The sequence below is a fragment of the Vulpes vulpes genome, chromosome 2 (genome assembly GCF_048418805.1).
Source record: "Vulpes vulpes isolate BD-2025 chromosome 2, VulVul3, whole genome shotgun sequence".
NCBI classification, from domain to species: Eukaryota; Metazoa; Chordata; class Mammalia; order Carnivora; family Canidae; genus Vulpes; species Vulpes vulpes.
Window position 1 is genome coordinate 122609129 of NC_132781.1, and position 13241 is coordinate 122622369.

At 41.9% G+C, this 13241-nt stretch overlaps 1 non-coding gene across 1 annotated transcript; it reads right to left on the reverse strand.

The window, feature by feature from the left end:
- Positions 1-9446: 9446 nt before the first annotated feature.
- On the reverse strand, positions 9447-9551 carry LOC112908435 (U6 spliceosomal RNA). Its single transcript, XR_003232928.2, has one exon. It is a non-coding gene; the product is annotated as a U6 spliceosomal RNA (small nuclear RNA).
- Positions 9552-13241: the final 3690 nt, after the last annotated feature.

Genomic DNA, 13241 nt, shown 5'->3' on the forward strand with positions numbered 1-13241 from the left:
ACTCTTTGGGTCTCTAGGATTTAGAGCTGTGACGTCAGTCAGATTGCCTGGGTTCAAACTCAGATCTGTACTTTACTGGCTGTGAGACTGGAAAAACTTCTGAACCTCTCTGTGCCTCAATTTTCTCTTCCTCAAAGGGATACACTATTAGTACCCCATATCATGCCTATGATTCTTGTGAGGTTTCGGTGGGAGAATAGATGTAAAACTCCTAGGTCCCAGGGAGGCTTACATGTCAGCTACTATTGTCATTTATGGATATTACACTTTAAATTCTGTGTTGGTTACATGGATACATCACTAAGAGGATTTAGAGAACACAGACTGGTGACTTGGTGTGGGCTAGCCTGGGTGACTCGTGTTCAAAGCCCCTTCCTCCCACTCCCTTCTTCCTGCCTTCTACACAAAAAGCACATCCTGAGTGTGCCAAATAGCCATTCTCTCCTCTCAAACCAGAGGTTCCAGGAGAACAGCCAACGAACTGGCAGCCTTAGTAGGAGTAGGAGAAAGAGAAACAAAACAAAATGAAAACCAACCCAAGTTTTGAGCTGGGCCCATTCAAACAGATCCTGAACTCCTTAAAGAAGTATCACATCTTCCTGGAAAAACAAAACTCCAGAAGTTTCTGCTTAAAGCATACTGTACAGTCAGGAGTTCCAAATCACGCAGTTCTCTTCTGCTACCACCACCAATATTTCCCCTCCAACGTCAGTAAAATGGGCTGGATTCCAGGTTGGCCAGTTAAGAGAAATACAGCCAGTAGCTTATCAGCCCCCACAGGTAAGGGTGATGAACAGAGGGAGCGAAGTTCAGAAAGTTTTACTTCTTGGTTCTACGTATTGTGTAACGTTGAAGCAATGTGTCTGCCTCCTCTGGCTCAACCTGTAGGAGCGTGTCTGTGAAGGCTAAGCCCCAGCCAAGTTGAGTCTTATCTTATTTTAATCGATGATTCTTGAACCTTACTCTGCAGAAGCATCTTCAGGGAACAATTTTGAGCTTGCAGATACCCAGCCCACACTTCACAAGATGCAGAGGCAGTAGGTCTGATATGAGCACTAGATAATTTGTATTTTTTTTACTGATGCACCCGTTAGTTCTGAAGCAGGTAGTCTACTGTCTGGAAAAAAACGAAAAAGAAAAGAAAAGCTTTTTAAAGAGGAGGAAATAATGCTTAGATGTGGTGCTACTTTAACAGGAACAGCTGCCCAAACATTTGGTTGGTGTGAAGTGATCCAATTCGGATCCTTGGAATGACCCCAACAGAAGCTAGCATTTGCTGAGTGAGCAGTGACTGAGGCTAACCACGTCATGCTTAGGTTCCTCTGCGGAGCCCTGTTACCACCGTTATTCTCATGTAGGAGGATGAAGTTGGAGCTCAGAGGGTTTCAGAACCTTGCCCAAAGCTTTTCCATGAATTAGTGTCCAAGGTGGGACCTCAGTCTGTAACCTGATCCTGAGTCAGTCTTTTCTATTATGCTCTAAATCAGAGCTTCTCGAACTTCGGCAAATATCGGAATCCTATGGAAGGCCTGTTAGAACAGATTGCTGGGTCTCACCCTCAGGGTTTCTGGTTTAAGTCTTGGGATGGGGCCTGAGAATTTGCATATCTTGTTTTTGTTTTCTTTTTCTTTTTTTTTGTTTAGATTTTATTTATTTATTTGACAGAGAGAGAGCATGAAGGGGGGGGAAGGCAAGGGCAAGGGAGATGAGACTTTCACGCCAACTCCATGCTGAGCAGGAAGCCCTACACGTGCTTCAATCTCATGACCCTGAGATCATGGCCTGAGGCAAAACCTAGAGTCAGATGCTTAACTGACTGAGCCCCCCAGGCGCCCCAAGTTTGCATTCCTAACAAGTTCCCAGCTTCTGCCATTGCTATTGGATTTTGAGAACCACGGTCCTAGAGGTAGCTCTAGAGATCTCTTTAGCTACTCCCTGAGGACAATTTATAGAAGCTTGCTTTCTTTTTTCTTCAACCATCACGCCGCCGTTAAGTACATGCCGAATGGCCAACAACGCTGCCACTCGGTTCTTAAGTGTCTTCAGGTGTTACCTCGACAAGGGTTTGAAGTTATAACAAGTCATCCTCTCCCCTCAAGCAGACAGGACAATTCTCCTTTTGTGGTGATTCTTTTACAAGGATTCTTCTGCTTTATCTTTTATTCCTTTGCATTAAAAATGCACCATGCTTCTCTTCCAACGAAGCAAAGGTGAGCAGTATGCCGCTCTAATCAGTCCTGGCCAATCGGGTACTAAGGAGATAATCCAGCCCCTCATTTCCTCCTTCCCTTTGCTTGGTCATGAAATTTCAACAGGGGTCTCCATAGGCCTTCCCTGTGTGTGAATGGCCCTGTGCTTGCCTCCTGGGGCTTCTGGGGTTTGCTCACCTCAGGGGCACCCACCACCACTCCAGGCACTGGCGCAGACTTGTTTGCAAGGAGGGTATATTTCAGCTGCAGTTCCTTTTGTTCTTCCCAGGGAGTGGCACATCTGGCCTGCTGATGTGTCACCTGAAGGGACACCAGGCAGGGTTGAGCAGGTGCAATGACTGAAATCTGTAGCCAGCGCGATGGCTATTCTGTCAGTAGAGTTGATAAGCTCAGGGTCAGGAGTCTCCAGGGACTTTGTTCTCTGCTGGGGCTTTTGCATGTTGTATGGGTCTCTATGTCCAGCAATAGAGCCACATCTCTGGGGCCCCCTCTTTTGCAGAATTCAAACTGCAATTTGATTTGAGGATCTCATGACAGTAGTTCAACTGGCCTTCTTGCTGACTCTTCTCCAGCTCAAGAGGCCACTAACCTGGCCTCCTGGAGACTCTTCTGCTTTTTTGAGACTGGGTAACAGGTTGGTGGAGTGGAAGACCAGGGTGCAAACCCACAGAGTGAACCTGCCCAGTCTGAAGTCAGTGTTTCCGACTGTCAAAAGGAGACCTTAATATCTACTGCACTGATTTTTCTAATCTTTTTCTCTATGTAGAAACAACGTTCAAAATGGTAACAAAATCTGATTCGACTCAGCAAAGTTCAGAGGGCACCTGAGTGGGACCCAGCTGAGCATGGAGGCTATTAATTTGGACCTGAGTTCACACCTGTGCTCAGCTACTTACTGTGGGTACAACCTTTGGAGGTTACACAAAGTCCCTGATTTTTAGGTTTATTTCTTTCTTATGGAGTTGTTGTGAGCATGAAATGATTATGGATTAAGATGGTAGCACAAAAAGACATAGTAAATATTCCATAAATGCTACTTCCATTGGTAACTATTTGGGGGATAAACACTGTAATATTTTGCATGTAATTTCAGGGCATTCACGGATTTCTCTGAAGATCGTCTCTGGGTGCATGGACACTTGAGGCCCCTGGGCCCCAGCGATTCATGATATACAGTACATTCTGTGTAAAAAGCTCTTGATCCACCATTTGGTGGGTTACTTTACAGTGTATTTTTTCTTCTATCTTCAGATAATGGGTTTGTGAACTTTCTGATGTCCTCCTATAACCAATGCTGCCTAGAAGCCTCTAAGTCTTGCAGATCTGTTCAAATTCAGCCTGAACTCCAGTGACATGGCCTATGCTGATGCTTGTCTTTTCCTATGACATCTTCCTCATTTTTCTCTTTGGTCTCTATCTGGCCTCTGCTGACCCTTGCATCCTATCTATGTCTGTTGAGCTCTGTGACATCCAAGAGTAGAACTCAGTCCATTTACTGGTGTTCCCTTGAAATTTGCACTGAGCATTTTGGAACTTCGTTGAAGAGTCACACTGTGGAGTCACACCTCCTTGGCCGCTCCATCCCGCTTCCCCTCTTACTCTCCAGCATATCAAAGAATCTCCTTCTTGGCTTTGTACACATGCAGTCTTAGGCCTGCCAGGGTGTCACTTTCTATCCCACTCATCTATTGAGAATGGTTTTTCCCCCAAAAAACAAATACAGCTCCCTTCCTGAGAAGATTGGTGAGAAAATTTCTCCCTCTTTGTATGAATTAATGTCACTTGTGACCTGGATGTCTTATTCTATGTTCCCAGAGTCTGGGATAGTAGCCACTGCAGAGCAGCTGTTTACCTGTTGGATGAAAGGAAGGGAGAAAGGGAAGAAGGAGCAAGAGGAAGGAAGAAGGAACAAAAGAAATCCCCAAGCACGCTCTGGATCCAGACAGTGATTCCATGAGCCAGTTTAGAGATCACGGTCAAAGATAACTGTTTTATTATTGCTTATTAGTACCCTTTGTTTCTCTTCCATTCCCACTTTCTTGGCAATTTTTGCCCAAGCTAATTTCTAGCCCTCATGATAGAGTCACATGGTTTTCTTCCTTCTCCCCCCGCCCCGTGAAGTAAGAGAAGTTCAGACAACTCGCTCCCTAATGCCCCTGGCAGGTAATAATTGACTCAGGGGGTTCCTCAAGAAGCCAGAAGCATGTTGGCTTTAATTCCCTTTCTGAGATTCTCTTCCTTCTATTAACGCTACCTTTCCTCAGCCAGTGCAAGACTTAATTTATATGTCTCCTTTCTCCAGCATCATCATTTGCCCCTCCAACAGCTTGTGGACTTTCTTTCTTCTTTCTTTTTTCTTTTTTGGAATAGATGTCTCCTCAGTTCTTGTAAATTGAGCAAGGGGAAATTTTTTTCTTTTCTTTTTTCTTTTTTTTTACCAGTTCTTCCTGGTGTGGCTTTTCTTTTTTCAGAATGAATTTATTGGGACCTGAAAGTGAGTCTGCTTTGATTCAGAGCCAGAAATGTGGGGAATCTTTATTGTTCTTGGAGACTTCTCCATAGGATTCTGGGAGAGATTAGGGTTGATTCTTATGGATTGAGTTACCATCTGTTGTATTGGGGGGCGGCCCAGATCACGCACGTGTTGTAAATTAAACAGAAAAACGAGAAGGAGAAGACTGGAAGAAGCCATGGGCAACTCCCTGTTTTTTATAAGAAAGGAGCTTGGTTTCACCTCGACACAGCTACACTCTCTCTGCCTCAGACCCAGGGCATGGTACAAGAAAATCAAAGATGAATCTCTCGCTTGTAAAGTTAGACTAATGGATTCAGAGAGGTCAAAATGAATCGAGTGACCACACTGCTAAGCTGTTATTTAATCATGTGAATCAGATTTACATTTGCACAGTTTGTACGTTGTGTGAGTAGGGGGACAGGAAAGTTTCATTTCTGTTTATCAAGTCCTTAGCCGCATGCCTATCATGGGTTAGAAGTCAGAACCAATTCTGGAGTTTATTCAAACTGGTCAGTTGGTCATTTGAATATCCATAGGGCTGAGGATAGCACAGCAGCTGACTACTTAAAGAAGCAAAGGGGAAAGCCTTGAAAAATATTTGAAAGAGAATCCTCAAAACCTTTGGAATATACCGTGGGAAGATGCCTGGTTTATATCAACCTCTATTTCAGATGTTAAATGTTAAATGCAAAGAAGACCAGGTCGTTGACCCCAAGGGCACCATAGTCTGAATGGATAAAGAAGTGAGTGAGTCATTAAAAATATATGATGAAATGATAAGAATTTTAGCAGTTGAGGAATTAAGGTAAGTTTTCTTAGCAGACTAGCATTAAAATTACACTTGTATTAATTTGGAAAACACTTATGGTATAATGTTATATTGAAAAGCAGAATAATCATTGCATCTGTATATATGTATGTATACATGTGCATATATATATACACACAGATACACACACACACACACACATATATATAATGTTTTTTTTAAAGTGTCACCATTTAAAATCCCTCAATATTTTCCCACTACCTTCAAGAAAAAACTGAACCCCCTCAGGCTGAAGCTCTTAAGATTCCCCATCACCTGGCCTTGCCACATACTTCTCCAAAACCGTCTTCTACTGGTCTTCCAGAGCCCTTCCCCCACCCACATCATACCCCAGACTCCTCCAGAACCCTGGAAAAATCCTGCTTCCCCATTAACAGCATTTCAGAGTAGGTACATATGAAACAATGTGACACAGAGGAGTCGAATTATATTTGCATTTTCCCCAATCAATGAAATAATAAAGTCTTCAGGGCTTTTTCATCACTTCACCCCACCCTTGTCTTCTTCATTTACACTACTCTGGATTGAAAACATGCTTAAACTGTAAAAATATGAGACAAATACAAAGTACTGTAGAGAAAATTTATTTATTTTTTTTTCCTAGAGCTTTGTCTCTCCCCAGCTTACACACAGCTAGAATTAGAAATAGACATACTTGCTCTCCTTGACTGGCTTCGAGATCAAAGACAAATGGGCCAGCTCTGAAGATCTGGATGAAGTTGTCACACATTTTAAACCACACTGCATTATGCAAGCCTTTGCTCAGACAGGTGTGAATGTGGTGAGGGGAGCCATACCACAAACTGTAAAGAGAGCAGTAAGATGATCACTGATTGAGATGCGAAAATACAGATCTTGAGTTACAGATTCCATACCGGCTCTCCAGCCCCTCTGTTAGCTGTAACATGAATGTGTCACCAAGTAAAGCCACTCCTTTGTCTTTCATAATCACTTGAGCCCCCCCTAAACTGGGCTGTTTGGGCAGGATTGGCACTTGACACATCACACTGCTGAGCTTCTTGAAGCGAACACGGGAGAAACCATGATGCAACTGTCATTTTAACACTGGGAATTCAGTCAAAAACCGCAATGCCTGGTGATAAATCTAGAATGTGAGTCAGGGATGCTGATGTTCTCATCTCTCTACCACGAGCACCAAGCAGAGTATCCAATCTGAAAGAAATTCATCAGCCAGCAAGTCAGCCTCACAATTCCCTTTTCAGAAAAAATTGACGGGGGTTGGGGGTGGGGGTGGGGGTTTGGGAATGAGCCTCCTTTGATTCAGAATAGAAATGTTAATGTGGGGATCTTTATTTCTTCGGAAGCCCTCTTCCTGGAATTCTAGGAGAGATTAGGGAGGATCCTCAGGGATGGCAGTGTGGTGCCAATGGAAAGGGTTACCCAAGTGGCACTACACATGTGTGGTACAAGATAAGACAATTCGCTTTCCTGGATTCCCCTCAGGGACTCAGGAGTCTACTGCATAAATTTGGATGTTTATTCTAAGAGCTGCTTGGGGATGAGAGGTAGGATTTGCAAGGGACATGTACAGTCACATTAGATGATCACCAAAAGGCCTTCTAAAAAGTGTGGTCCCATTTCTCTGCTGCCTCTCTGATCAATATATGCTGAACAGAGATTTAGAGAAACTTTATTTAAATTTATGCTAATCACCAGTCTTTCTGTGGAGCCTGTGATGAATCTCAACTGTGCCACAGAGCCCTCTGTGTGAGCCAGCCAGCTACCAGCAGTGTTGCCATACGCACTGAAGGGATTACTCTCATTTATTCATTCCTTGGCAAGGAAGCTGACCAATGAAAAATTCAAGAGTTAGAATAGCCTCAAAAAATTAGGTTTATGAATTTTCAAGTTCCCACTGACAGGAACTGGTTCGGGGTGGGGGGTTACAGGAAGGAAGGACAGGGTGGAGAAGCCACATGTCTTAGGGAACCCAGCAAATGTCTTAATAAGTCGATAAGAATCTTGTTCACTTAGCATTTTCAATGTTAGAAAGCAAATAGGACCAAAGCAGGGTCTAAGAACTGCATGTTCTTCCCTACTGAGAGAAAAGAGATTCCACAAACTGATGTACTCAGCCTTCACGACAGGTGCAGGGGAGCATTAAGATCGGGTTGGCCATTGGCTCAGAAGAGACTAGAAATGATTCAGCTGGTAAACATCAAAAGAGAATTGATTTCTCCTAAAGCGCCCTCTACAATATTATTTAATTTGTCTCTAAAAGGTTAGATCAACTTCGATAATATCCCACTGTCTTATGAATTCCTATTCATCCTTCAAAACCCTCCCTGGCCAGTATCACTGACCAAGAAAGGATGCACTAATTTCCCCCAGTTTAGGGCATCAATTTGTCTTTTCCACACACAAGTATTATCACTATTTTTAATAGTCAGTTGTCAGGTTGTTGTGCCCAAGATCGCGAGGAACCACCAAGGAGCCGACACCGATGCAAACACACGAGGGTTTATTTACAAGCTCGAGCTTGGGTCCAAGTATACCCGACACAGCAGAGCTGGGACTTGGACCCCGAGGTGGGTTCCAGCTTAGTTTTATGGGCTGGTCTAGGGGACCTCCAGAAGAGGGGGAGGAATTTCTCAAGTTCTGTTTACATTTTGATATGGGGCTTTCAAGGGCGTTGAGCTCTGTTCTTATTCTAATAGGGGCTTCCTGCCCTTGGCCTGGGTTCTGTTCTCATTCTAATAGGGGCTTTCTAGGACGTTAAGCTGCAAGCTGTTTTCTTCCTGTAACTGAAGTAAGGTAAAGTTCAGCTCTTATTCATAGGGGCCTGGGATGGCTGCACTTGTGATAACACTGAACTCAAGTGGAATGGCCTTTATTTTCTCGGCCTCCACAAGGTCTTCATCTGCAGGGCTGAACGGGAGCTCCCTGAGTGCAGACAGTGGCTTCATTTATCTCTGGGTCCCTGTTTCAATCTATGGTGTGGCACTGTACATGGCATATACCTACTTAATAAAGGAACACGCCGATCCTAACTACAGTATTTATCCTGCAACTTCTGCTGGCCATGCATAAACACTCTGGCTTTCTTTCTGGCTGCAGGTCATGGGCTAGTTAGTTACTCTAAAGTAATTAAATTATTTCATGGTTGAGATCACTGAAATTGAACAATGCTCTCAAGGCTGTACGACTTGTTAAATGACCCAGACATTTTTGGTAAGTTTGTGACAAACTTATTTGGTATGAAACCTGACCCAGGCTGACATGAGGCTATTTACAGTTTTTAATTATCCCATTTACTATGAATATTCATATGTTATACTATAAAATATTAGTGCATTTATTGTGTACTGCCCCTTTCTAAAATAAGAAACATTCAAAATTCTCTATTACGTCTTGCCTCAAGGATTTCAGAAAAGGCACTAAGTCCTTGTACAGTATGATTTCATCAAGAGAACCCATATCATACAGTAAGTGTCCTTTTGCTGGTAGAGCTTGTTTCAGCAAAGCAGCATCAACTGTCATGTTAAGTTGGTGTTAGCCACTCAGCTTTTATTGTTTGTGTTATTTTGTTTTCATTTGTCAATGTATTGTGGGTGTAAATCTGTTAGAAGTCATAAACATTTTACTGTTAATTTCTAATTTTATACTTATAATATTCAGGTACTACAGTAGTAAAAAAAAATTAAGGAAATCAATGAAAAAATTGTTTAGCTAAAATTAACTTTAAAAAACCCCCTTAAAAGTCCCTAAGGGGACAGTATAAGTGATTTTGTGAGTGTATACATATATATGTATATATAGCACTAGTTGTATACATAAATACATAAGCTGAGCTGTTATAATGATGGGCATTATACACATTTAGATTAGTTTTCCTCTTCTTTTGACAACCCTACATATTCAGAGTCCCAGAAATAACTGATGTTTTCACTCCACCTTGTCCATTTTCTCCTTGTGCGGAGGCCATGCTAATCTCGTCTGTGTCGTTTCAATTTTAGTATGTGCTGTTGAAGGAGGCACACAACTTGTCCTTTTTCTGATTCCACCTCCATCTCTTCAGGGACCACACATACACAGAAGTTTCAGAGGAACAAATGGAATCAGCCAGCTGATATGGAATGATGAAGGTAGAGACGTAGTCAGAACACTTGAATATTTACTCTCAGAAGAATGCAAATTTAACAATAGCATTTGTGACATTCAAGATGGCAGTTACATGCAGGGCCCAAATCGATAAAATAAATAGATGAGGTAGGTGGGCTATAAGAAAGAAAACTGTGCAGGGTGATGGGGGATGGCAAATTGAAACTTTCCAGTATCAGAGTGAAAACAGGCAGTGATGGGGCTATGGTAGGGAAGCAGCCAGTTGTGAGAATTTGAACTTGAACACCAGCTAATTGTCGATATAATTTGGGATTGTAGGTGCAATTTTTTATATTTTTTTATCTTTTAAGGGGGGTGGTGGAGAGAAAACCAGAATTCTCCTGACTTTCTATATGGGCAACTAATTCAATGAAAAAAAAATAGTGTGGATCAAATAAAATACATCTGTGGGCCAGATTTGGTCTTCAGACCATCACTTTGCATCCTGTGACTTAGAATCTGATGGCATCATTAGCATCCTGAACAAACTTGTCACACATGGTTCCCTATTCCTAACCCTGGATAAAAGGAGATGGAAACTTTTCTTGTGGTAAATCATATTATTTTCATCTGAGGTGATAGCTTTGGCTGTGGCCCAAGGGTTCATTCTGGAAAAGAGACATCTCTTTCTGCCCTTTTTGTGGCTAATGGTATTTGAAACTAAACTGGATTGGAGACACTGAAATAGATACTCAAGTTCCAATCTCACAGCCTTATAGACTCTTCCTTTCAAAGTGGATCCTAAATTGAAATTCATCCTTTTTCCATTTCCTTAATCCAGACTTCTCAGAGTTGATACAAGGCGCTGAACATCCAATGTTGAATGTCTCACTAGGTCAATAGAACCCGTGAAATCAATCTGCTCAGTTAACAAATGACAAACAGTTAATGATGCAATGTTTTCTGAGAGCAAAGTTGTTTGACAATATATTTGCAAAGTTGGTAAAGAAGATGCTTTTCACATTTCAACCCTCACTTGTGTTATACTCATTTCTTCATGCACCATTATGTGCTGAGTTCCTCTGATGAACTGGATGCTATTTTAGTTTCTGGGGGATCTTGCAGAGTTAAAATAGACAAGGTCCCTAAATTCTTGTAAGTACAAGTCAAATGTACAAGAATACATTTGATGCCACTCCTAATAGGAATGAGAAAAATGACACAAAACCAAATATAAAACCACAGACTGCCCTATCGTCAAAGGATAGAGGAAAAAATGCATCCTGGAGAAGTAAGGGAAAAAAATGCCAAGAAGGAAAAAAGACAATGAAGAAAGTGTAATAGTGAAGATAGTGACATTAAACCACATACAGAAGCAGGGGAGCACAGGCAACTCTCTGGATCAGGTAGGCAGAGGCATCTGACACTTGGTTTATGTACCTTCTTCTTAGCTGGGTATTGCATAATTAGAAAGTGATAAACAGAAATGGTTACTTTTATGAAGTTGAGCTTGGGCTTCACGTGGCTGCACTAGAAGTGCATTTCCTAGGCAGTGCTCAAAGAAAATTCCTATTGGAGTGAATAAGCTCTAGAAACATCCAAGTAATAATCACGGTTTAATTTTGAGACACAAAAAGTCTTGAAAATAAGACAGCCCCAATAAAATAAAGATTAAAGATGATGTCTGCTTATCAAAATGTCTCCAGTAGAGAAACTCAACAAGTCTGGTTTCTAATGTGGTTTGAGTAACTGTTGATCTGCCTTACTTTATCTTTTATATTATGCTTTCTCTGAATAAAACCCTTGGGGGAAAAAAAATCAGTAGGTTGGCTGAGATCACCAAAGCAACAGCATCTTACAAGTCAAGTTTCCCATCAGCCAGTTCTCCCAAGGCAGATTATAGAATTTATATCAGTATACTTCTATTAAATACCTCTTAGGTATTTATGGAGGCAAAGCTTGAAAGTGCCATAGTTAAGGAGCTAGGAAACTTTATTTTTTTTTTTAAGAATTGACCAACAATTCCTCCAGCCTTAATATACAGATATAGACTTGACCATGGCTTTTCTTGTTCCCCTATAACTATGTCAGCTAACGAGCAGAAATACAGGTTTAAAAGCACCCCAATTTTATCAAATAAAAGAATTTTTATTTTTATGTTTATACGTCTAATTAAATGAACAGAAACTAATTGAAAGAATTATCCAGATAGTCTTAAAAGATTCACAAACCAGTTTCAATTTATAAATAATTGAGAATAGAGTGCTTCATTTGAATTGTTGGGATAATTCAGGTAGTACATCTTTCTTCATCTTGATGTGTGTAGACTTTATAGAGCCTAGAAAAACTGTTTGGGATTCAGAAGAAAGGATAATTCCTGAACACTAAAAGATGGATTCCAAGTGGTCATTCATTCATGCATTGAAGTATTTACTGTACACTTAATATAGGTAGGATGCTCTATTTACAAAAGAAGATGCAAAGATGAATAGATGGGGATGGTCCTACCCTCATGAAACTCGCAATCCACCGCAGGGGTGGGGGTGATAGACAACTAACCAGACATCACACATGTGATGCAAGTTTTGAAGGAGAAGTTCAGGGTATAAGGGAAAGGATCCATTCCTGGAGTCTGGGGTATCTGCTGAGATCTAGAGGGTATGTGGGAAGTTGTTTTGAAGGAGAAGGAAAGAAGGAAGGGAGCAAATGAAGCCACTCAGGACACTAGCCCTGGTCCCATCTGATGACAGTTGTGTGAGAGAATCAAAACAAGAATAACAGCAAAATCATAGAGCAACTACCCAGTTAGCCGTCAGAATCACATGTAATAATAAAGTGTCATTGTGTTGAGCCACGAAATTTGGGGCATTCATTATGCAGTAATAAAGAAACAAAACACAATGGCTTTCATCTTATAAGTAAAGGTGACCATTGTTGATAGTGGATCCAGATGTTGTAGAAGCCTAGCTGAGCCTGAACCAGGGAGCTCAATGCATCAGTACATGTACCTCCCAGACATCATCTATCTCATGGAAAGAAAGGCAATTGCAGAGAAAAATGTTTACAAGCAGATGCCTGGAATATCGGTAGAATCAGTGGTGAAGTTAAGGTCACTGGGCAGGCAGACCTCACAGCACATGTCTGAGTCCTCCACAGGTGTTTTTCTCCACATCTGGGTAGAGCTCAGCACAAGGTTGGCCAGCAGCAGAGGCTCCAGGGGAATGTGGTCATGCTTGGCAATGCCCTGAAGGTTCCACAGTTTTAGTTGCTCCTTGGGTCACTCTGTGAGAAAGGGAACAACTTCACAAAGAGTTGAGGCATCAGGTTGAAGGCAGCCCAAATAGTAGGTAGGTAGGCTGGAGGAAAAGACCAAGAATGCACTTCCCTGTAAGCATGTCCTCCCCCAAGGCAGCTGTGGGAGGGAGACAGGAAAGGGTCAGAGAGCTGTGCTGCCAAGTCCAGAAGAATTTGCATCTCCACAGTCCCGGGCTCTCCTTCATTTCCAGAACAGCTGTTTGTCTTTCCTGTCTTTTTCTTCCAGCCTTGTTCTTCATCATTCTTCCTTCTAGGAAAAGTCACTTAACCACTGTAAACAACATTTTCTTTATCTTTAAAATGGGGTCAA